This window comes from Camelina sativa, chromosome 9 (assembly GCF_030686135.1).
Source record: "Camelina sativa cultivar CO46 ecotype springtype chromosome 9, ASM3068613v1".
In the NCBI taxonomy this organism is placed as follows: domain Eukaryota; kingdom Viridiplantae; phylum Streptophyta; class Magnoliopsida; order Brassicales; family Brassicaceae; genus Camelina; species Camelina sativa.
Genome location: NC_141888.1, coordinates 19,042,914 through 19,064,689, shown reverse-complemented (window position 1 = coordinate 19,064,689; position 21,776 = coordinate 19,042,914). Strand labels below are relative to the sequence as shown.

General features: G+C 38.6%; 1 long non-coding RNA gene and 2 other non-coding genes across 3 annotated transcripts; all 3 read left to right on the top strand.

Annotated features, from left to right (window-relative positions):
• Positions 1-6,742: 6,742 nt before the first annotated feature.
• LOC147938305 (small nucleolar RNA R71) lies at positions 6,743-6,849 on the top strand. The gene has a single exon (XR_015567618.1). It is a non-coding gene; the product is annotated as a small nucleolar RNA R71 (small nucleolar RNA).
• Positions 6,850-12,664: 5,815 nt separating this feature from the next.
• On the top strand, positions 12,665-12,771 carry LOC147938304 (small nucleolar RNA R71). The gene has a single exon (XR_015567660.1). It is a non-coding gene; the product is annotated as a small nucleolar RNA R71 (small nucleolar RNA).
• A 6,181-nt stretch (positions 12,772-18,952) lies between these two features.
• LOC104772995 (uncharacterized) lies at positions 18,953-20,618 on the top strand. Its single transcript, XR_765006.3, has 4 exons — positions 18,953-19,397; positions 19,601-19,667; positions 20,204-20,273; positions 20,403-20,618. It is a non-coding gene; the product is annotated as an uncharacterized LOC104772995 (long non-coding RNA).
• Positions 20,619-21,776: the final 1,158 nt, after the last annotated feature.

The following is a 21,776-nucleotide window of genomic DNA, read 5'->3' as shown; positions in this document are numbered from 1 at the left end:
ATGATGTGTACAGCAATGTGGGTGACCCTGACAATGATCCTGAACATGCTCGTCCTGTTATTGGAGGCCTCTCACATCCATATCCAAGATGTTGCAAGAGTGGTCACAAACCCTATGACTTTGACCCAATGTTTTTAAAACCGGACCGGTAACTGAACCGGAAAAGCTTATGGGTCATGAGTCAATATGGTTCGACCGGGGTCAACCGGGTTCAATTGATTTTGATGATATTTTTATAAATAATAGGTATGGATATGTCTTCTATTTTCTTTCAATGATTATAACTATGATATAATTGGATATACCAAATAAAATATTTCAATAATCATAATGTTTAAAAAAAACCTTTAAAAGTAATAATTTCAAAATGCAACAAACTCAAAGTATAACCAGTACTAGTAAAATAGTTTAGAAATTCAAATCTAAAAGCAATAAGAAAATAATTAAGAGTGTATAACATTCAATCTTCATTATCTAAGAAACCCTACTATTACTAATTTGCTAAGAAGAAACTAGAAAAGGTAAGTAATTAAATTAATTGCACTAATTTAAAAAAAAAAAAAATAGAACCCGGTTTTATCCGGTTTAATGGTTCACCGGTTTTTGGGTTTTTAAACTCATCATCGTTTACAGCTCCAAATATAGCATTAAGAGCTCTAGCATTATACTTTGACAAGCTCTTCTCTTCCACCGTCCAGCGAGCCTTAGGCTTAGTGATCTTGTCACCAGCTTCAGTTTTCTCATAAGGAGGTTCCCAGCCTTCCTCAACAGTCGTCCAAGCATCCTCTCCTAGATTATGGATCAACTGAACCATTCGGACCTTCCAGCGACCTAACCTCTATCATCCAACATCACAGGCTTCTGAAGCATCATTAATTTATTAACTGAATCCATCTCTGTCTCAAGATCTCAATCTGTTTTGAGTATCAAGCTCTCGTCGGTTGACCGCTCTGATACCAATTGTAAAAACAAGATGTAGACAGTAATGAAAAGAACTTCTTTTCTTATTAAGAATTATATAAACCACCTTACAAGATGTGTTTAATCAGCTTTACACCCAGCCTCAAAGACTTGTCACTGGCCAATTCTTAATCACTCTAAAAACCCCAAGAACCCTAAAAGCTTATTTTGCTAAAGTCTTAAAAGATTTTTCCAAACGGCCAAATAACATGTTTGCCTTGATAGAACAATATATATGATACATCCTATGACCTACTTTCCTAATATAATATAAGCCTAAATCTTCTTTCTAGATATGCATATATCTTGTGCTCCAATCAAAGAATCTCAAATAGTTGAGTCATTAAAAACATTGCTAGGTTGCTGGTTTCATGTTTCCTGTTATTTGAGTATTGGATATTGTTGATGTTATAATTATTGGTTATGATATTGGTTATTATTGGATATTTATTGGTATTGTTATTCCGCTGTTGGTTGTGATTGTGGTTAGGTGGCTAGTGGATATGGGACCACTAGTTGTAGTTTATTTATTATATTATATTTATATATTTATTATTAAAAAAAAAAGGTCGGTCCTTTCATCCGGTCTGGGTTTAAAAACATTGAGGAAGAGAGTCTTCTCGCTGGAACAGAAACGATGCAGATAGACCTAATAATCGTTTCAACAGACTGAAAAGGAGAAGGCTGATCATAGAAAAGACGTGCAATGTCACGAGTGCAGTGGTTTTGAACACTACAAACCTGAATGCCCTTTGGCAAAGAGGAAGAAGATGAAATGCTTTGAGTGTAAAGGAATTGGTCATTTGAAAACAGAATGTCCAAATTTTCAAAAAGCAAAGAATAACACAACACGAAAACATGTATATTGAGACTGATTGCTCGAGTAATTACCCGATACACTTAACCGCAAGGCAGTATATACGGGGTCGAATCCACAAGGACCAATGGTACACTAAAGATTTTCGAGAGTCGTAAATAGCTAAAGCGAACGAAAGATAATTTGTTTGGTTTCAGAATTGTAAATAAAAATGCAAGAAATAAAATCGATTAGCTTATAAGATTAAAACATTGGGTCATAGGGTATTTCAGAGATCAATGGCTAATGAGAAAATGAAATATGGAATTCAATAATTAAGAACCGTTCTAGAACATGAACACAATAACAGACTAACCCTCTTTCAAGGCATTAGAAACTAAACTTGACTACTAGTTTGCTAAACTTTCATTTGCAACCTCCTAGCCAAATTTGCATTACAATCAAGTTCATTAAGTTCACAATGCGTCCCAACATCAACTTTCGCAGGCTAGAAATACATTGCTCAATTCACGCTCATTCAGACATTCTATCGAACACTTTTGATGCATAGAAAAACCTAGAGTCTAAAACAAGGTGATCAGTCCTATTTTAGCATTAAGATCATGTGAATCAAAGAACCTAAAGATTAAGAACTCCAAACAATAATTAAAACATCAATTCATTGAATCTCCTAATTGGAACCCTAAAATCCAATTGGAGAACTACTCACACATAGCAAAAGAGAAATCAAAAATCATAGATGAAGAAAACATGATTAAATTGCAGAAATAATAAGAAAGGGTTTAGAAATCTTCTCCAAATTGTCAATGAGGATCAATCTCTAGAATCCCAAAAGAGTGGCTTACAAAAAGTCTCAGGTAGCAGAAAGAAAGCGTAGAATAAAACTTAGAATAAAACTTAGGGTTTTTCTCCCAGCAAATAAAAGGTATTTATAAAGCTCTCCAAATAGGGTAAAAAAAGGTAACGGCCTGGTTAAGACATTTCTCAGCCAGGCGGGTATCTTAGGTAGGCGGGTTTTGACGTGAAAGTTGTTGGGTTAGACTTTGTTGCTTAGCCAGGCGGGTCCCTCTGGTAGGCAGGTTTTCACGTGGACCAACATTCATCTCATATGTTTGTTTGTATCCTGAATAGCTCATTTTCCTCCAATTTCCTCCAAAGTGTCCTAAAACCTGTAAAGACTCGATAAAGAACCAAAAAACTTCAAAAACACACTTTGACTCAATAAAAAATGTAAAATTAGAGAGAAAACAAAGACTCAAAACCGATAAAAACATCATATGTCAACTTCCCCCGACTTAGATCTTTGCTTGCCCTCAAGCAAAACAAAAACCTTTGCCAAGGAAAGAGGTTTGAAAACGCGAGAATTCACATATTCTTCTGGGATCATGCTATCTAACAATTGCCTGCAAACCACTATCACAAAGCTCATATCAAACCGTACTAAATCTTACTTTGCCATGACCGTAGCAGCTTCATAAATCCTATGATCGCAAATACTTTCAGACTCAGATAGCTTAACCTTTTAACATTCATTAGTAAATGCGTGCACTCTCACAAAGGGGATATCGAACACATTATGGTCTAGGTGTAAGGACAATTTCAAGGTGGCTCAAGTGTTTAAGGTTTCCAGCAATCCGAACGGATGCAAATCATTATGCAAAATCACAGTGAGACACAGACCAATTAGGAGGTACACAGCTTCCCTCTAACTCGGATACCAACGCTAAACCCCAAACAAATCATTATTGTTCTAGATGCTTTTGATAAATAAATAAGAGCACTCTGACTTTTCCGGTTCCATTCTTACTCCTTTCCCATTTTCTTCTTTTTTTTTTTTTTTCATTCTCATGTTTTGTTTTTCTTTTTTTTTTCTTCTCTTTTTTATAGGGGGAGTGGAACCGGTTCTCGTCTCACAAAATTGCATCAAAAGAACTAAATCATGGAAACTCAACACATGCTTATGAACATAACCACACAACCACAAAAACTCAATATCAGTCACCCAAACAAACTACAATGACAATCCTAACTAGAGGAAAGCTATGTCGGTCTGTATACTCCGTAGTTTTTGCACATGAATGCACATGATGATGATGATCAAGAATGCGAGTGGTATGAAGCAAGGATATGGGTAAAGGTGTGGTACTAGACTAAAGACGAGTCTAGCCATTCAGAATTTACAAAGAGTGGTAAAAATGGTGTAAACTAAACTCTGAATGTATGATCCATTACATGATTCTCAACCCCCTAAGTGAGATATAATAAGTTCATATTAAGTTCAAATAAGCAAGGTCAAGCTCAAATCATCCAAATTTCAAAGTGACAGGAATTATTGAAGTGATCAAGTCATGATTTTTTCTAAACTTCCAAGTCATCCTTAAACAATGCTAAATGGTCCCAAGGCAATGAATCAAGCATGGTGCAATTCCCTAAGAAAAGCTCATAATTCTCAACCAACATTTTGACACAATAAAACACACTTTTGACTCGATAAAACAAATTGACTGACTCAAAAGAAAGCAACAAAGGAAAAACAACCAAAGCAAACAAGATTAGTAGACATATGACACCTTCCCCCAGACTTGCTTCACACCGTCTCGGTGTGAAAACAAATCCAAGAAAAGAGGTCAAACAGACTCAAAAGAAATTTAAAAGAAAAAGAATTAGTAAAAACTGAAATACCTGGTGGGTCGCCTCCCACAAAGCGCTTGTTTCATGTCACTAGCTTGACCGGATTCTTGTGAACTAATGAGTATGAGCACAAGGACTTGCTCCAAAACAAGGTCCCCAATCATTCATCTTTAGCTTCAGAACTCTACTCATAACCCCTTTCACAGCTTTTCGACCTTTTTCTTTCAATTCTGAAGTTAGAATACTCCTAGCTTTTGAAAAAGGTTTTGAGGTTCCCTTACACTGCACCTTATACTCTATGGTATCTCCAACACACTTCATAGGTGTCAAGGTTACATGAGGATTTTCCTTTATCCATTTGGGCTTAACCTTGCAAGTAGCACTAACCTTTTTTACTGGAATTTGAAGGTCTCCATCCAAGACTTCCTTGACCTCACTCCAACCAATGCATGTATTCGCATACTTATCCCTAGGATCATCAATGGTTTCAATTGAAAAGGCTTGTCCTCCAATAGTAGGTTTTTTCAGCAACCTTCTCATGTCAAATTCCTGAGTATGGTCACCAATCTGCAAGTGAATTTGCTGTTTTTTTACATCAATCATAGCCCCAACGGTATGTAAGAATGGGCGACCAAGAATGAGAGGATCATGTGGTTCTTTATCAAGCTCCAAAACTGTGAAGTCAGTTGGGATGTAGAAGTTCCCAACTCTAACATGCACATCCTCCACCAACCCAACTGGAGATCGCACAGAACGATCAGCAAGCACTAAGGAGATCCTTGACGGTTTGAAATTGGTGATTCCCAAACGCTCTGACACAGAAAGCGGCATCAAATTGACACTAGCTCCCAAGTCACATAAACATCTCTCAAACATGAATCTCCCAATTTGGCAAGGTAGTACAAAACTCCCTGGATCTCCAAGCTTCTTAGGAATCTCAATCGGGATGGTAGCATTGCAGTCAGAACTAACCATCTCTACCTCTTCTTTCAAGTGTGCCATTGCAAGGATTTTCTCCTTGTTCCTTTGATGTTTTTCCTGCTTCTCAAAATGCACATATGCCTTCCCAGTTGAAATCATCATGACCCCTTCTTCAATGCTCCTCTTGTAAGACAAGACATCCTTCAAACATTTCTTGTATGTTTTTGTATTCTTTATTGACTCTAGGAATGGGAGTTCGATGTGAAACTCTTTCATAACTTCATCAAAGCGAGCTTTCGCCTTTTCAACCTGCATTTTAGCTTCCGCTAGACGACCTGGAAATGGGAGCTTAGGAACATATGGTGGTGGTGCAACGTATGGTGGCTCATCATCTCCTACAATCTCATTATCTACAGCAACATCAACAACAAGAACTTCCTTCTCAGAGATAATACTCTCATTTGCAGCTTCTTGATGACCTCTCTCAACAACTTCTCCAGGTTCTTCTTGAATCATAACAGCATAACAATGCTCTTTATTTTTGGGTTCACTTTTCCCTGGTAAAACACCTGATGGTCGCGTAGAGGCAGAAGAAATCTGAGCTACTTGGTTCTCAAGAGTTTTAACATGTGAAGATAGTGTTGTGAACTTCCCATTGAGATCCTGATACATGCTATCAACCTTAACATTGATTTCAGCAGCATTCTTCACCTGACCTTCAAGAATCGCTGCATCATCAACTTCATTTCATTATCCCTTGAAGAAGACGTAGAAGTGTTGCTCACAGGAGCTTGAACTGGTGCTTGGTAACTTCCCTGGAAGTTGTTAAACTGGGGTTTTTGCTGAAAACCTCCTTGACTATATCCATTTCCCTGTCCTTGTCCCTGAGGCACAAATGGCTTATTGTAGTTTCCTTGCCCTGGTATAAACTGCTTTTGTTGAAACTGTTGTGGTGGATATACCTGATCCTGTGGGTTCTCAACAATAGTGCTCCGGTAAGAGAGGTTGGGGTGATTCTTGTAGCCTTGGTTGAAACCATTGTTCTGATATCCTTGGTTCACGTAATTCAGCTCAGCTTGTAATTCCTCAGAACCATCTCCAGCACCTTCCTGATAAACCTTACCATCACCAGTATCATCATAGAAATTCAAACTCCTCTGATCTCTTCTCAAAAGCTGCTCCACTTTTGCAGTCAACTCAGCAATCTGTTTTGATTCTCCTCCTCCATTACTTCTCATTGTCCTATCATAGTCAACACAATGATTACTGTTGCTAGCAGCTAGGTTCTCAATCAAAATCTCAGCTTCTCCTTCTGTTTTGGTCATGAAGTCCCCATTACTAGCTGTATCCAGGGCCATCTTATACCTCTCATCAACCCCTCTGTAGAACGTGTTGATGAGTGATTCTGGTGTGAATCCATGGTGAGGATATTCTCTCTTATAGTCTTTGAACCTTTCCCAAGCCTCATGGAATGACTCAGTAGCATGTTGCTGGAAGCCTGAAATCTTATTCCTAAGAATAGTAGTCCTTGCTTGAGTAAAATATTGTCCCAAGAACGCAGCTTTATACTCATCCCATGTTCGAATGGTATCTCCCTTCAACGACTTAAACCAGCGATGAGCTTTATCACTCAGAGAAAATGAGAACAACCTGCATTTGACAGCATCATCAGGTACCCCATTCATTCGTGTCGTGCCACATATATCCTCAAAGTACTCCAAATGATAAACTGGGTTCTCTGACGGTAAACCATGAAACTGATTTTGCTTCACTAAACCCAACAGTGCCGGTTTGATCTCAAAATCATTTCTGGCGATTGGAGGATGTTGGATACCTCGGCGGTACATCTCGGCATTGGGAGCATCATGTTCCCTCAAAGTCTGTCGAACATTTGCTGGTCTTTGATTAAAAGCAGCTAAACGGGCAGCTTCGTGACGCACAGCTTCTCTTTGTGCAGCTGCACGGGCAGCCTCTCCACCAGCAGGAGGATTAACGTTCCCAGCAGGAGGGGGATCCTCAAACTCTCCATGATGTTCATCTTCATGATGTTCATCATCAACATTGCCAACATTTCGACCAGCTAAATCATCAGCCATTTCAGCAAGTCTTTTCTTTCTCCTATTCTCTCTCTCAAACTTTCCCAAGTCTTCGTGATATTGTTCTAAGTGTGAAGAGCCTGCACTGCGGGTCATACACCTGAAAACACCAAAAGAGAGAAACAGCTTTAGTTAACAATTGTAATAAAAATGCTCTAGACTATAAACTAATCCTAAATCTCTAGGTAACGCAATTGGTCTCCGGCAACGGCGCCAACTTGATTGCTCGAGTAATTACCCGATACACTTAACCACAAGGCAGTATATACGGGGTCGAATCCACAAGGACCAATGGTACACTAAAGATTTTCGAGAGTCGTAAATAGCTAAAGCGAACGAAAGATAATTTGTTTGGTTTCAGAATTGTAAATAAAAATGCAAGAAATAAAATCGATTAGCTTATAAGATTAAAACATTGGGTCATAGGGTATTTCAGAGATCAATGCCTAATGAGAAAATGAAATATGGAATTCAATAATTAAGAACCGTTCTAGAACATGAACACAATAACAGACTAACCCTCTTTCAAGGCATTAGAAACTAAACTTGACTACTAGTTTGCTAAACTTTCATTTGCAACCTCCTAGCCAAATTTGCATTACAATCAAGTTCATTAAGTTCACAATGCGTCCCAACATCAACTTTCGTAGGCTAGAAATACATTGCTCAATTCACACTCATTCAGGCATTCTATCGAACACTTTTGATGCATAGAAAAACCTAGAGTCTAAAACAAGGTGATCAGTCCTATTTTAGCATTAAGATCATGTGAATCAAAGAACCTAAAGATTAAGAACTCCAAACAATAATTAAAACATCAATTCATTGAATCTCCTAATTGGAACCCTAAAACCCAATTAGAGAACTACTCACACATAGCAAAAGAGAAATCATAAATCATAGATGAAGAAAACATGATTAAATTGCAGAAATAATAAGAAAGGGTTTAGAAATCTTCTCCAAATTGTCAATGAGGATCAATCTCTAGAATCCCAAAAGAGTGGCTTACAAAAAGTCTCAGGTAGCAGAATGAAAGCGTAGAATAAAACTTAGTGTTTTTCTCCTAGCAAATAAAAGGTATTTATAAAGCTCTCCAAATAGCGTAAAAAAAGGTAACGGCCTGGTTAAGACATTTCTCAGCCAGGCGGGTATCTTAGGTAGGCGGGTTTTGACGTGAAAGTTGTCGGGTTAGACTTTGTTGCTTAGCCAGGCGGGTCCCTCTAGTAGGCGGGTTTTCACGTGGACCAACATTCATCTCATATGTTTGTTTGTATCCTGAATAGCTCATTTTCCTCCAATTTCCTCCAAAGTGTCCTAAAACCTGTAAAGACTCGATAAAGGACCAAAAAACTCCAAAAACACACTTTGACTCAATAAAAAATATAAAATTAGAGAGAAAACAAAGACTCAAAACCGATAAAAACATCATATATCAGAGACTACTTTTTGTGACTCTTTTTTTCGTCACAAAAGTTTGCGACGATTTTGTGACCAATTTGTGACTAATAAACGACTATATGAAATATAGAAGCTAAAAAGTCGCATATTTGTGACACCATTATATAGTTGGAAAACAGTCTTATATTTGCGACTATTTTATGACTAGCAGATAACTATATATCTCTCTCCAAAAGCTCTCAAAAATCTCTCAGGGTTGCAGGAAATATAAAACTTAAGGGTTTAAAAACCTAAAAACACTATTTTTATGTCCTAAAACACGTCATAGACTTATGTTGCAATTTTGGAAGACTTTGGGGCAGAATTGTAAAACTTCCAAAACTTGGGTCTTGAGTCGGCAAAGAGGGGTGTCGATCGATGCCCTCTTGTATGGTGTCGGTCGATGCTCCTCATAGGATCAGACTCCAAATTGTTTTCCTCCGGTTAAATGCTCCAGAATCATCCAAATTGCTCTATTTTGCTCCTCTCATGCTAAAAACCTGTAAAGACTCAAAAACAATCTAGAAACAAATGAAAAGACACTAAAAGACTCCTTATATCATGGTTAAAAACCACAAAAACCATGATATATCAACTCCCCCAGACTTAGCCTTTGCTTGCCCTCAAGCAAAACAAAAACTTAGACCTGTGAAAGAGGTTTGAAAACAGGGAACTCACTCAACTGCATGATGATTCTTTATTTGCACTCTTCATTTACCTAACTCAAGAACTTACTTCTTATACTCAACCATGATAAGCATCAACATTCCTTACTCAAATCCCACAATCCTTTGGAATCTCTGAAATCTCCATTGTCATCTCATTATATAAATTAAAGCAAGTACAGGTTAGTTATTACCTTGGGTGTATTCATCAGTGGCATATGGATTCTCTTCAGGCCAAGACATTCTTCTTACATCTCCTTTCCTCTCACTTTTCTCACTTCCAATTTTTTTTTCTCTTATTTTTTTTCTTCTAATCAAAGGTGTAAGCGAATACCGGGGCCATCAATAATTTACCTACCCCTCGCTTACAAGCTTTGTGTGATCATTTGACTCAAGAGTAGAATAATGAGGTCACTGGTAATTTACCTACCTCTCTAAACTGATCAAAATCATCTCATCTTTTATTCTCTTTTTTTAGAGCACTGAAGGGAAGAGAGAGGGGAGACATACTTTGAAAAATTGCACTGTCTTGTATGGCATGAAGAAGAAGTCTAGTCCACTGATTTCCAACCCCAAAGTAAGAGATTAAGTTCGGTTAAAATCCTGATAAAAGTTGAGACAACGTTAGATCAATCAGATATCCATTGAATAAGGGCTTTCAGGATTGTTGATAAGGCTCATAGTCTTTCTAAGCTTCAGTTCTGAGATCAAGCATAAACAAATAATCATTAGAGTGTTAGCCAAATAAGAGAAATCATTAGTCAAGATCATAATTCCCAAAGACAAAAAGAAAAATTTTGAAAAATTTGACTCAAACTTTATGGTTTTGACTGACACAACTGAAATTCAAAAACAGAAAACAGAGTTAGTAGACAACCTCCCCCAGACATAAACAACACTCTCCCCAGTGTTATCAAGTAAGAGGAAAGCAAAAATAAAAATAAAATAAATAAAAATCAAAATCAAAAGAAAAAGAAAAACCTACCAGTGGGTTGCCTCCCACTAAGCGCTTGTTTTCAGTCATTAGCTTGACTGTGTTGGAGCACAAGCATCCGGAGGAGCAGAACATGGCATTGAAGTCCTCTTCATCCAAGGTGGTGTATAAGCTTTAGGTGCATGAGGTCTGCCAATGATGCTAAGAATAGGACCAGGGCGGGATTTAGGTATGGGAGGGTATCTTTTCTGTCCTGCAAAATCATCAACAGAATAAACAAGCACTCTACGATAATCTCGTAGCTTGGTTAACTGGAAAACAGTTTTTTTTTTTTTTTTTATCTTTGAAGGTCTTATTGATGATAAGAGGAGGATTAGGTGCAGAAGAGGTGTACCTTTGCCTTACCTGAGGACTCTGGAGGGTGGAGTGGGAGACTTTCTGTTTGGGAACAGGTTTCAGACTTGGAGCATCAGTTTTGGAGTTGTTCTGTCTCGGTCGTGGAGGGGTGTCGATCGACACTGTGGTAGTGTCGATCGACACTGAGCCTATTGCTCGTGTAACAGAAACCTTTTCAACAGAAAAAGTGTGTCCATCAATAGTAGGAGCTCTCCTCAGCTTATCCATCTCAAAGTTCATACTCAAACCATCCACATTCAGTTCTATGTGTCTCTTCTGCACATCAACGACTGCACCAGCTGTAGCCAAGAAAGATCTTCCTAAGATGAGAGGATCTTTAGGCTCTATATCATACTTCAGCACCACAAAGTCAGTGGGAATCATGAAGTTGCCCACCTTAATTGGAATATCCTCTAAAAAACCTTCAGGAATTCTTCGGGATCGATCAGCCAAGATAAGAGAAATCTGAGTTGGCTTGAATTCTGTCATCCCTAGTCTCACAGCAACAGAATGTGGCATCAAGTTGATGCTAGAACCAAGGTCACAAAGTGAGTGTGCAAACCTTCCTGTGGAGATAGAGCAATCAAGTACAAAGCTTCCAGGATCTGGTAACTTCTCCGCAGTCTTACATTGAATGATTGCACTCACTTCCTTAGAGACACCCACCTCCTGCTTCTTCTCTTTCTTCTTCTGTGGAGGCTGGTTTAACAGAATTGCACTGACATCCTTAGTAAGCAGTGCTCCTTCCTCAGGGCTCAAACCATTTGATACCATTCTCTTGACATAGCGCCTAAGTGGTGGTGAAAGCTTCACTACATCAATCAATGGCATCTCAATCATCACCTTGTCCATCATAGCCTTGCATCTAGCTTCCTCAAGCTCCTGCTTAGACCTTCTTGGCTTGGGAAAAGGAACCTTAGGCTTGTAGACCCTTTCAACAACAGCTGGAACCTGAGATTTTGTGTTTTCCGATTCTGTCTGAGAAGGGTGTCGACCGACACCATCATCTGAACCCGAGAATTTGGTCGATTTCTCTTCCTGTTCTGCAGAAGCAATTTCAACAGCATCTTCATCCCTCACAGATAAGGCATTACAAGCATGCTTGGGGTTTGACTCAGTTCTTCCAGGGAGAAAACCCTCTTGTCGTTTGACAGACCCAACAATCTGAAGAACCTGATTCTCCAACTTCTTGACATGGATGTTCAATGCTTCAATCTTTCCATTCAGCTCAGTGTAGACATTTTCAATCTTCCCATTGAATGTCACTGTCAATTGCTCCTGTCCTTGCAAAAGCTGCTCAAGCATGGCTTCCATTCTACTCTCTGAAGAATTCTTAGGAGGTGGAGACTGATAGGATGAGTTCCCATAGGTCCTTGTATATCCATTGTTCCGTTGCTGCTTATGGTCACCATGGTAAGGTCTGTTACCTTGCTGATTACCAAATCTCTGTCCCTGATACCCAGCTCCATACACATAGTTGACATTCTCCTCTGTATTCTCTGACTCTGGCTCAAATGTCTCAACTTCAGCAGCAAATTGGACTGACTTCTTTCCCACAAGAAGATTATGCACTGAATCCAGCTTAGCATTAACAGAAGCTAGCTGGTTTGAATCAAACTCTCCATGCAGTCTCTTTCTTTCAGCATCAGCTCTTTTAGTGCTATTGCTAGAAGCCAAATTCTCAATCAAAACTTCAGCATCTTCTGGAAATCTTGTCTTGAAGTTCCCATGACTTGCAGCATCCAAAGCTAACTGATACTTCCAATCACACCCTCTAAAGAAGATACTCAACAGTTGTACCCTTGAAAAACCATGGTGTGGACAGTCCCTTTGATAAGCTTTGAACCTCACCCAAGCTGCCTTGAAAGCTTCATCATGTCCTTGCTTGAATGAAGTGATCTTCACTCTCAGCTCATCTGACATTGCATCATCATAGAAATGGTTGAAGAAAGCCACCTTGATATCATGCCAGTTTGTCAGAGATCCAGCTGGCAACTACTTCAACCACTGAGATGCCTCTCCTGCAAGTGAGTATGGGAAAAGCTTGCAGAATATGAAGTCCTCAGTCACTCCATTAGCCTTGATACTGGTCACAAGATCCTCAAAGTGCTCAATGTGGTCTAGAGGCTTCTCATGGGGCAGGTTTGAGAAAGGTCTCTGCCCAACCAGTTGAAAATAAGCAGGCTTAAGCTAAAAATCATTCCTCTGGAATTGTGGAGGAACAATAGCAGACCGGTTCTCATACACAAGATCAGCCTGGTTATAGTCAGCAATGGTCCATATCAGGTCCCGGTTTTGATCCTGTCTTTGAACTGGGTTCTGGACGTGGTTGGCAGCTCCATGTACGTCTGCAGCAGGTGGGTGTCGATCGATGCCACCTGGTTGGTGTCGATCGACACCGAGATTCGGATCATCAACGACACCAGCTTGCTGGTTCATGACAGCCTGCTCGTTGACAACAGGTTCAGCAATCACGTTTCCTTCTGCATCAAGCTTTTGGCCCTGCTCATTGCGCAAGTGGCCATCTTGATCCCTCAAAACACCAGCCTCATCCGGCATCAGAATGATCGGATTAACCTTCTTCAGAGACTTGGTTGCTTTTCTGTTCTCACGCTCAAGTTTTCCCAACTCTTGGTTTGAAAGATTCACAGTAGGACCAGACTTGTTGTTCCTTGTGTGAGGTCTAGGAGGCATGCACCTGAAACACCAAAGAGAAGAAAAACAAAAAGGTGTAAGTTTCAAATATAAAGAAAAATTTAGACAAAATCTAAAACTCAAATCTAATGGTAGATCAAAGAGTCCCCGGCAACGGCGCCAAAATTTGATATGCTCAAATTAAACCCTAGAGCTACTCTCTCAAATTAAGAGGTCAATGCAATACTTAGGGGTCGAATTCCACAAGGACTCAAGTCTACACAATAAATTATAGAGTTTTTCAATTATGCTAAACATATTAAATTAAATTAAAGCAATGCAAAATATTAAATAAAACTTGTTGTAAATTCAGAAGATCAAAAAGCTAGGTCTAGGGAATTTCTCAGGAAATTATGAATTATTAAATCAATCAATAATTTAGGATTCAAGCAATTAAGAACAGATCTAGAACTCTAAACACTTTTGTAAATTAAATCAGTTCTCACTGCAAATAATATCTAAATTTAAAACAGAAAATCCAAATCTCTTTGTAAAATTCTAGGTTAAAAATCAGCAATAAAATCATGTTTAGATTGTTCACAAAATTATTAAATCAAATCTCTTTGCAAGTAATAATTTTGCTCATCAAAAGGTTTTATCAGGAAAATCAATTATATTCTCATATCAATTTATTTTCCTAAAGTATTAATTCTAGGTGATCAATCAAGAATTAATATGAAAAACAACCTAAGATGAAGATCTAGATAGATAAAGAATCCTAAATAAACAGATCTAATAAATCATAAAATCCCTATGAAAAACCCTAAACCTAACAAACAAACTACTCAGACATGTTTAATGAAGAACAATACATCTTTCTGAATAACATGCAAATAGAGATTAAAAGAGTAAGAAGGAGTTTAGAAATTCTTCTCTACAAAGCAGATCTCTCTCCAAAAGCTCTCAAAAATCTCTCAGGGTTGCAGGAAAAATAAAACTTGATAGAATAAAACTTAAGGGTTTTAAAAACCTAAAAACACTATTTTTATGTCCTAAAACACGTCATAGACTTATGTTGCAATTTTGGAAGACTTTGGGGCAAAATTGTAAATCTTCCAAAACTTGGGTCTTGAGTCGGCAGAGAGGGGTGTCGATCGATGCCCTCTTGTGTGGTGTCGGTCGATGCTCCTCATAGGATTAGACTCCAAATTGTTCTCCTCCGGTTAAATGCTCCAGAATCATCCAAATTGCTCTATTTTGCTCCTCTCATGCTAAAAACCTGTAAAGACTCAAAAACAATCTAGAAACAAATGAAAGGACACTAAAAGACTCCTTATATCATGGTTAAAAACCACAAAAACCATGATATATCAAGCTGGTTGAGACTGCAGCAGAGATTGAGGAGGATATCCGGGCACAGTCAGTGGCAGTAGGTCCGACAGTTCAGCCTAGTAATGCTCAGCAGCAGGGGCGGTAGGCCAGCACAGGGAACCAAGAGGAGGTGGGAGGCTACGCAGAGTTGTGCGAGTTGCTTCAGTTGTGGGAGCAAGGATCACAAGGTTGCTAGTTGTCTCAAGAGGAGTGCTCCGACGGCAGGTCCTCGGGTATGCTATCATTGTAGGGAGACAGGGCACATCAGGCCTTTTTGTGCCAAGTTGCAGCCGGCAGCAGTGGCAGCGTTGCAGCAGGTGCAGCCTGGAGCTCAGCAGGTGGCACGGATTGAGCAGGCGCCACGGGTTTACACGACTGTAGAGACTGGTGGAACCAGTGCCGGGGCGATCACAGGTATAATTTCTGGTACTTAAACTTTGTGATTTTTAGTAGGTTCAGATTTTATGTTTTTCCTGTGATAAAGTGTTAGGTTCTCAACACATGAGGTTTGTGTAGGGACCTTGTTGGTGGGCGGGTTTAAGTCCCATGTTATGTTTGATTCTGGAGCTTCTCATAGCTTCATTACTCCAGAGTGTGCAGAGAGCGCGGGAATCAGAGGGGATCCCGGGGAGCGTACAGGAGTTGTCAGAGTTGCGGGAGGCAAGTTCCTGAGAGTTATTGGACGAGTTAGAGGGGTTGATATTCAGATCACAGGAGAGTCATGGCCATCGGATTTGCTTATCAGTCCAGTAGAGCTGTATGATGTTATTCTCGGGATGGATTGGTTGCATCGGCATATGGTGCATTTGGATTGCCATCAGGGTAGGGTGGAGTTTGAGCGTCCAGGAGGGAAGTTGGTATTTCAGGGTATTAGACCGACTTCGGGGAGCCTCGTGATCTCGGCCATTCAGGCTGGGAGAATGATCGAGAAGGGCTGTGAGTCTTATTTGGTTACTATATCTATGCTAGAGTCAGTGGGGACGTCTACGGTTAGCGGTATTCCGGTAGTGGGAGTTTGAGGATGCGTTTTAGTCTTTGCAGGGATTACCACCATCTCGGTCGGATCCTTTTACCATTGAACTAGAACCGGGGACGACACCGTTATCCAAGGCTCCTTACAGAATGGCTCCAACAGAGATGGCAGAGGTGAAGAAGCAGCTAGAGGATTTGTTGAGTAAGGGATTCAGCCGTCCTAGTGTATCACCATGGGGAGCGCCGGTGTTGTTTGTCAAGAATAAGGATGGGAGTTTCAGGTTGTGTATTGATTATCAGGGTTTGAACCATGTCACTGTGAAGAACAAGTACCCTCTTCCTAGGATGGATGAGTTGTTGGATCAGTTGAGGGGTGCTACTTGGTTCTCCAAGGTAGATCTGGCGTCGGGTTATCATCAAATACCGATTGATGAGGCAGATGTGAGGAAGACGGCTTTCAGGACGAGGTATGGGCATTATGAGTTTTCTGGGTCATATTGTTTTTGCAGAGGGGGTTTCTGTAGATCCGGAGAAGATTCATGCTATCAGGGAATGGCCTAGACCGCAGAATGCCACAGAGATCAGGAGTTTCCTAGGTTTGGCAGGTTACTATAGGAGGTTTGTGCAGGGTTTTGCAAGTAGAGCACGCCCTATGACTAAGTTGACAGGGAAGGATGTTCCTTTTGTTTGGTCACAGGAGTGTGAGGAGGGCTTTGAAAGCCTTAAGGAGATGTTGACTACTACGCCAGTGTTGGCTTTGCCTGAGCAGGGGGAACCCTATGTGGTTTATACTGATCCATCTAGAGTTGGTTTGGGGTGTGTGTTGATGCAGCATGGGAAGGTGATTGCCTATGCTTCGCGGCAGTTGCGGAAGCATGAGGGCAACTATCCTACTCATGATTTGGAGATGGCTGCTGTAGTTTTTTCCCTGAAGATTTAGAGATCATATCTTTATGGTGCAAAGGTACAAGTGTTTACAGATCATAAGAGCCTGAAGTATATATTCACTCAGCCTGAGCTGAATTTGAGACAGAGGCGGTGGATGGAGCTTGTGGCGGATTATGATTTGGAGATAGCCTATCACCCTGGTAAGGCTAACACAGTTGCAGATGCTCTGAGTCGGAAGAGGGTAGCTTCGGCTCAGGAGCAGGAGATGGAGACTCTGCTAGGAGAGATCAGTGCTTTGAGCTTGTGTGCTGTTTCACATGAACCGTTGGGTTTGGAAGCAGTTGATAGAGCAGATCTTCTGAGTAGGGTACGGTTGGCTCAGGAGAAGGATTTGGGGCTGGTGAATGCCTCTAAGGATGTGGATTCAGAGTATCAGGTCTCAGATAATAATACTATCTTGGTGCACGGTCGATGCAGAGTCCTGGTTTGTTTATTGTTGTTTGTTGATTGTTGTTGATGGTTAGAGATGACTCTATTGCTTTTGTGTATTGCCCAGTAGATGGGAGGATTGCCTTACTGAGTGTTTATAAAATACTCATGCATTGCAATATGTGTTTGTGGTGCATGTAAAGGTAAAGTGTGATCGTGGAATCAAGGCAATGAAGAGGAGGATGTTCTAGGGACTCGATTTGATGTTGTCTGGCATTGCTAGGTTGCTAGAGTTGAGTGATTAGAAACATTGCTAGGTTGCTGGTTTCATGTTTCCTGTTATTTGAGTATTGGATATTGTTGATGTTATAATTATTGGTTATGATATTGGTTATTATTGGATATTTATTGGTATTGTTATTCCGCTGTTGGTTGTGATTGTGGTTAGGTGGCTAGTGGGTATGGGACCACTAGTTATAGTTTATTTATTAGATTATATTTATTATTAAAAAAAAACAAGGTCGGTCCTTTCATCCGGTCTGGGTTTAAAAACATTGAGGAAGAGAGTCTTCTCGCTGGAACAAAAACAATGCAGATAGACCTAATAATCGTTTCAACAGACTGATAAGGAGAAGGCTGATCATAGAAAAGACGTGCAATGTCACGAGTGCAGTGGTTTTGGACACTACAAACCTGAATGCCCTTTGGCAAAGAGGAAGAAGATGAAATGCTTTGAGTGTAAAGGAATTGGTCATTTGAAAACAGAATGTCCAAATTTTCAAAAAGCAAAGAATAACACAACACGAAAACATGTATATTGAGACTACTTTTTGTGACTCTTTTTTTCGTCACAAAAGTTTGCGACGATTTTGTAACCAATTTGTGACTAATAAACGACTATATGAAATATAGAAGCTAAAAAGTCGCATATTTGTGACACCATTATATAGTTGGAAAACAGTCTTATATTTGCGACTATTTTCTGACTAGTAGATAACTATATATTTCTGGTCGCAATATAGTCATAATTTAAGACTACTTAGCAACTCTATTTTTAGTCAAAACAGTGAGTCACAAATCTGTCCCAATATTGCGACTTTTTTGCAACTCCAAATTGCAATTTTATTTGTCCGTAAATAAAGCTGGTAGAAATGCTGGAAATATGAAAGTTAGTTTATGTACCAAACTTCCTAGTTCGATACCGGTAAAAAAAATATCACCAATTTCCCATAGTCGTCAAAATACCCACTATTTTGCGACCAACACATGAGATTGTGACTTATTTGTTTCCTTTTTGTAACTCTTTTGGATTTTTTTTACAAATTTAACAAAATAGAATAGTTTTTTTTTTGAATTTATACGTTTTTACATATATTTAGACAACCATCTACACTTAATCTGTATCAACAAAGAAAAAAACTTAATATTATCATTATTAAAAATGTATCATCCATAACATCTAGTAAGTGTTACTTGTCTTTCTCATAAAATGTTATGTGGAAGCTGTATAACTTTTAATATTTACTTACTATATCATTGTTTTATGTTTAAAACATAGAGTTTACTTTAAAATCAGAATATGAAAGATCATAGTCATATATATGTACATTTATATAATTTTAGCCATAAATAATCATATACGTTTGTGATATGTACAATAGAGTGACAAATAGGTTACAGTTTGCGACTACTTTGCTACCATCTTCACAAATTTGTAACTATTTTGCTACCCATTACGTACGTGACCATTTTGCCACTACTTAATTATTTATAAGTAGTCAAATCTCGTCGCAAAGGAGTCGGTATTTTGCGACCACTTTGTGACAACTTTAATTTGGTGAAATATTGAAACAAAATTATAAGCGGGAATTACTACCTCCCATATATTGCTGTGACTGATTTGAGATTTATTTGTGACTTTTTGTTAAGACACACAAAAACCTAGCACCTTGAATACTAAAAATTTCTCCAAGTCTTTTGCATATCTTCTCTCTCTTCCCTTCCATTAACCCTCTTCGCTTTTCTCAAATTTTTCCAAATCCTTCTCTTTTTAGTTTGTACCTCTGATTTGGTGAAGATCCATCCAAAATCAGCTGCTTTAGTATCCTCTGTCCCAACTGCACCGATGTGTCAGACGATTGTACTGGGTCTGATTCGGGATTGCGTCAATTTGGGGCACTTTGGTTTGAGGAGCGGTAGTTGATTCTTGGGCTAAGTTCCATTCACTGTATCAGAAGATAGCTTGGGTGAGTGTTTCTATTGGTTGGATCTGGTCCATTTTTCTTACTTCTTCTTCTTCATTTCTTTTGATTTTGGTAATTGTTTCTTGGGCTATATTATATTCACGGTCTAGTGCTTCTATTAGTTAGATCTGGTACTCCTTCTTCTTCGTATCTTCTGATTTTGGCGAAATTCTGACTAGTGATTGGTTTTTGTGTGGATTGTGAAGAAAACTAATAACAATTATGTAAAGAGCAAGAGGATGGTCTGAAGAAGAAGGACAAAAGCATCTCGAGGTGATATATTGACGTTTATTCATGAAAGTTTGATAATTTTGTGTTCTTTTTGAGATAGATTTGTTTAAAAGTCTCACCTTTAGTATCGTGTTCTAGAACCTTGAGATATAAAGCATTGATATTTCTTAGTTTTGCCGTGAGAAGTTTCAGCATTTTATTTCTCTTAGTTTTACATATTGATGATTGTTGCTTTGCTCTTTTAGTTTCATGTGTTCATCATGAACTTGACTCTTTTCTTTGTCTACTTGTTATAATTGTTTTAACTTGAATCAAAGTGTAGTGTCTCAATGAAAAAATATGGTTTTGTTCCCATGGAATGGTTCCACACCATTGATTTTTTTTTTCATCTTCAATGTTTCTTTGTCATAGTGTATGTTGTACTAGATGCTGATATTTACTGAACATGAGCTTTACAAAAAATAAGTAGAAATCGATTAGCACTACCTTATATTGTTTCTTCATGCTTGTCTTTGTTTCTTCTTATTGTTTCAAGGATTCTATTTTTTTCTTTTTGTGATTCACATTGTCTTTCACAGGGCACTTGCTGATAATCAATTGGAAGGAACACAACAAGTATCATAACATGGTTGTACACTATATATAGTGGTAAGTGCCATTTCATAGAGGTTTTAAAAACCTTTAGTTCTTGCAATCCAATATACTCTCAATTAAAGTTGAGAATAATTGGTTATAATCAGTGTTGTTATTTGTTGTCTACGTTTTTTATTTCTACAGATGATGAGAACTATTTTCCTAAAGATGCAAACCAAGAACTCAAGACTTCATCCTCTACATCTTAGAACTACTTGTTATCTTGTTGTTTGGCATCTTTTGGTTTTAGGAATTGGTTGGGTTATAGATTTTTGGATACAATACTTTTTTGGTATAATAAATCAAATTTGTCATTTTATTTTAATTTTTTTTTTATATATAATTTTTGACCGTCACAAATAAGTTGCAAATACGTGACGCTTTTGTGACCACTGTAGCTTAGTCCTAAATTCGACATTAGCAAATTAGTCATAATTAAGTCGCAAATTTAATACTACTAAAACTGTCAAATTTTAGTCTTAAAGTGTGACTTTATATAAATGTTGCAAAATGGTCGCTTATATACGACGTTATATAACGTCATCAAGTGGTCGCAAATTAGCGACCGTTTTGCGACCGTTATTATTTGCAACCAAAAATTAACGACCGATTTAAACAGTCCTAAATTAGTCTCAAACAGTGACTTTGTGACCATTTTGGGACTAATTTTTTGGTCACAACTGGCATGTTTTTGTGTAGTGTAAGTCCTTCCTGAGCTATAGCGATTTAGAGTCTAAAAGTGATGAAGAAGAAGGAATGCTTAATCTCTTTGCTTTCAGTGTCAAGAGCTTGATGTACCAGTTGAAAGCTCAGATGATAATGAGGAAGAGTCAATTACAAAAGAGAGCTATTGTGTTCTATATGACAATTGGGTTCAGTTGTGTAATGAAAAACTACTTCTTGTCAAAGAGAAACTGAAATTGGAAGCCAAAGTCAATATGCTGGAAGAAAAGAAGCCTGAAGTATTGATCGGTGAGAAACTTCCTCCTACTGAGAAGGAGCTGTTTGAGAAGAAACTCAAAAATTTACAAGAAAAGTATGGTTTGGAGAAGGAAAGATCAACAAGCCTAGAAAGGGAGTTGAATGAGAATCACAAAAAAATCAGAATTTTAAAAATGGAGGTTAAAAGCTTGATGAGATCTTGTCAATGGGAATTGTAGGATCCGAACATCGAGGTCTGGGCTACCACAAGGAGGAGACTGTGGAGCTGTTGTCTCGTGATAAATCAGTAAGTTTTGTTAAGAGCAATGCAAATCATGAAACAGAGTCAAGTATTCTGGAAAAAGTGGTACAACAGAAGGTCTCTTTAGCACCAAACAGGAACACACAACATCAACCTAAGCGAAGAGGTTGGACCAAATCACAACAAGGACGTAGGATCTATGAGTGTTATCACTGTGGCAAAACTGGGCATGTCAGATCTTTTCGTTACAAGTTTAAGAACAAAATCAAGGAGCTTTGGATGGCTAGGAAATGTTTCATCGATCCACTTCACTTTGCCAAGTCTGGGTAGCTAAA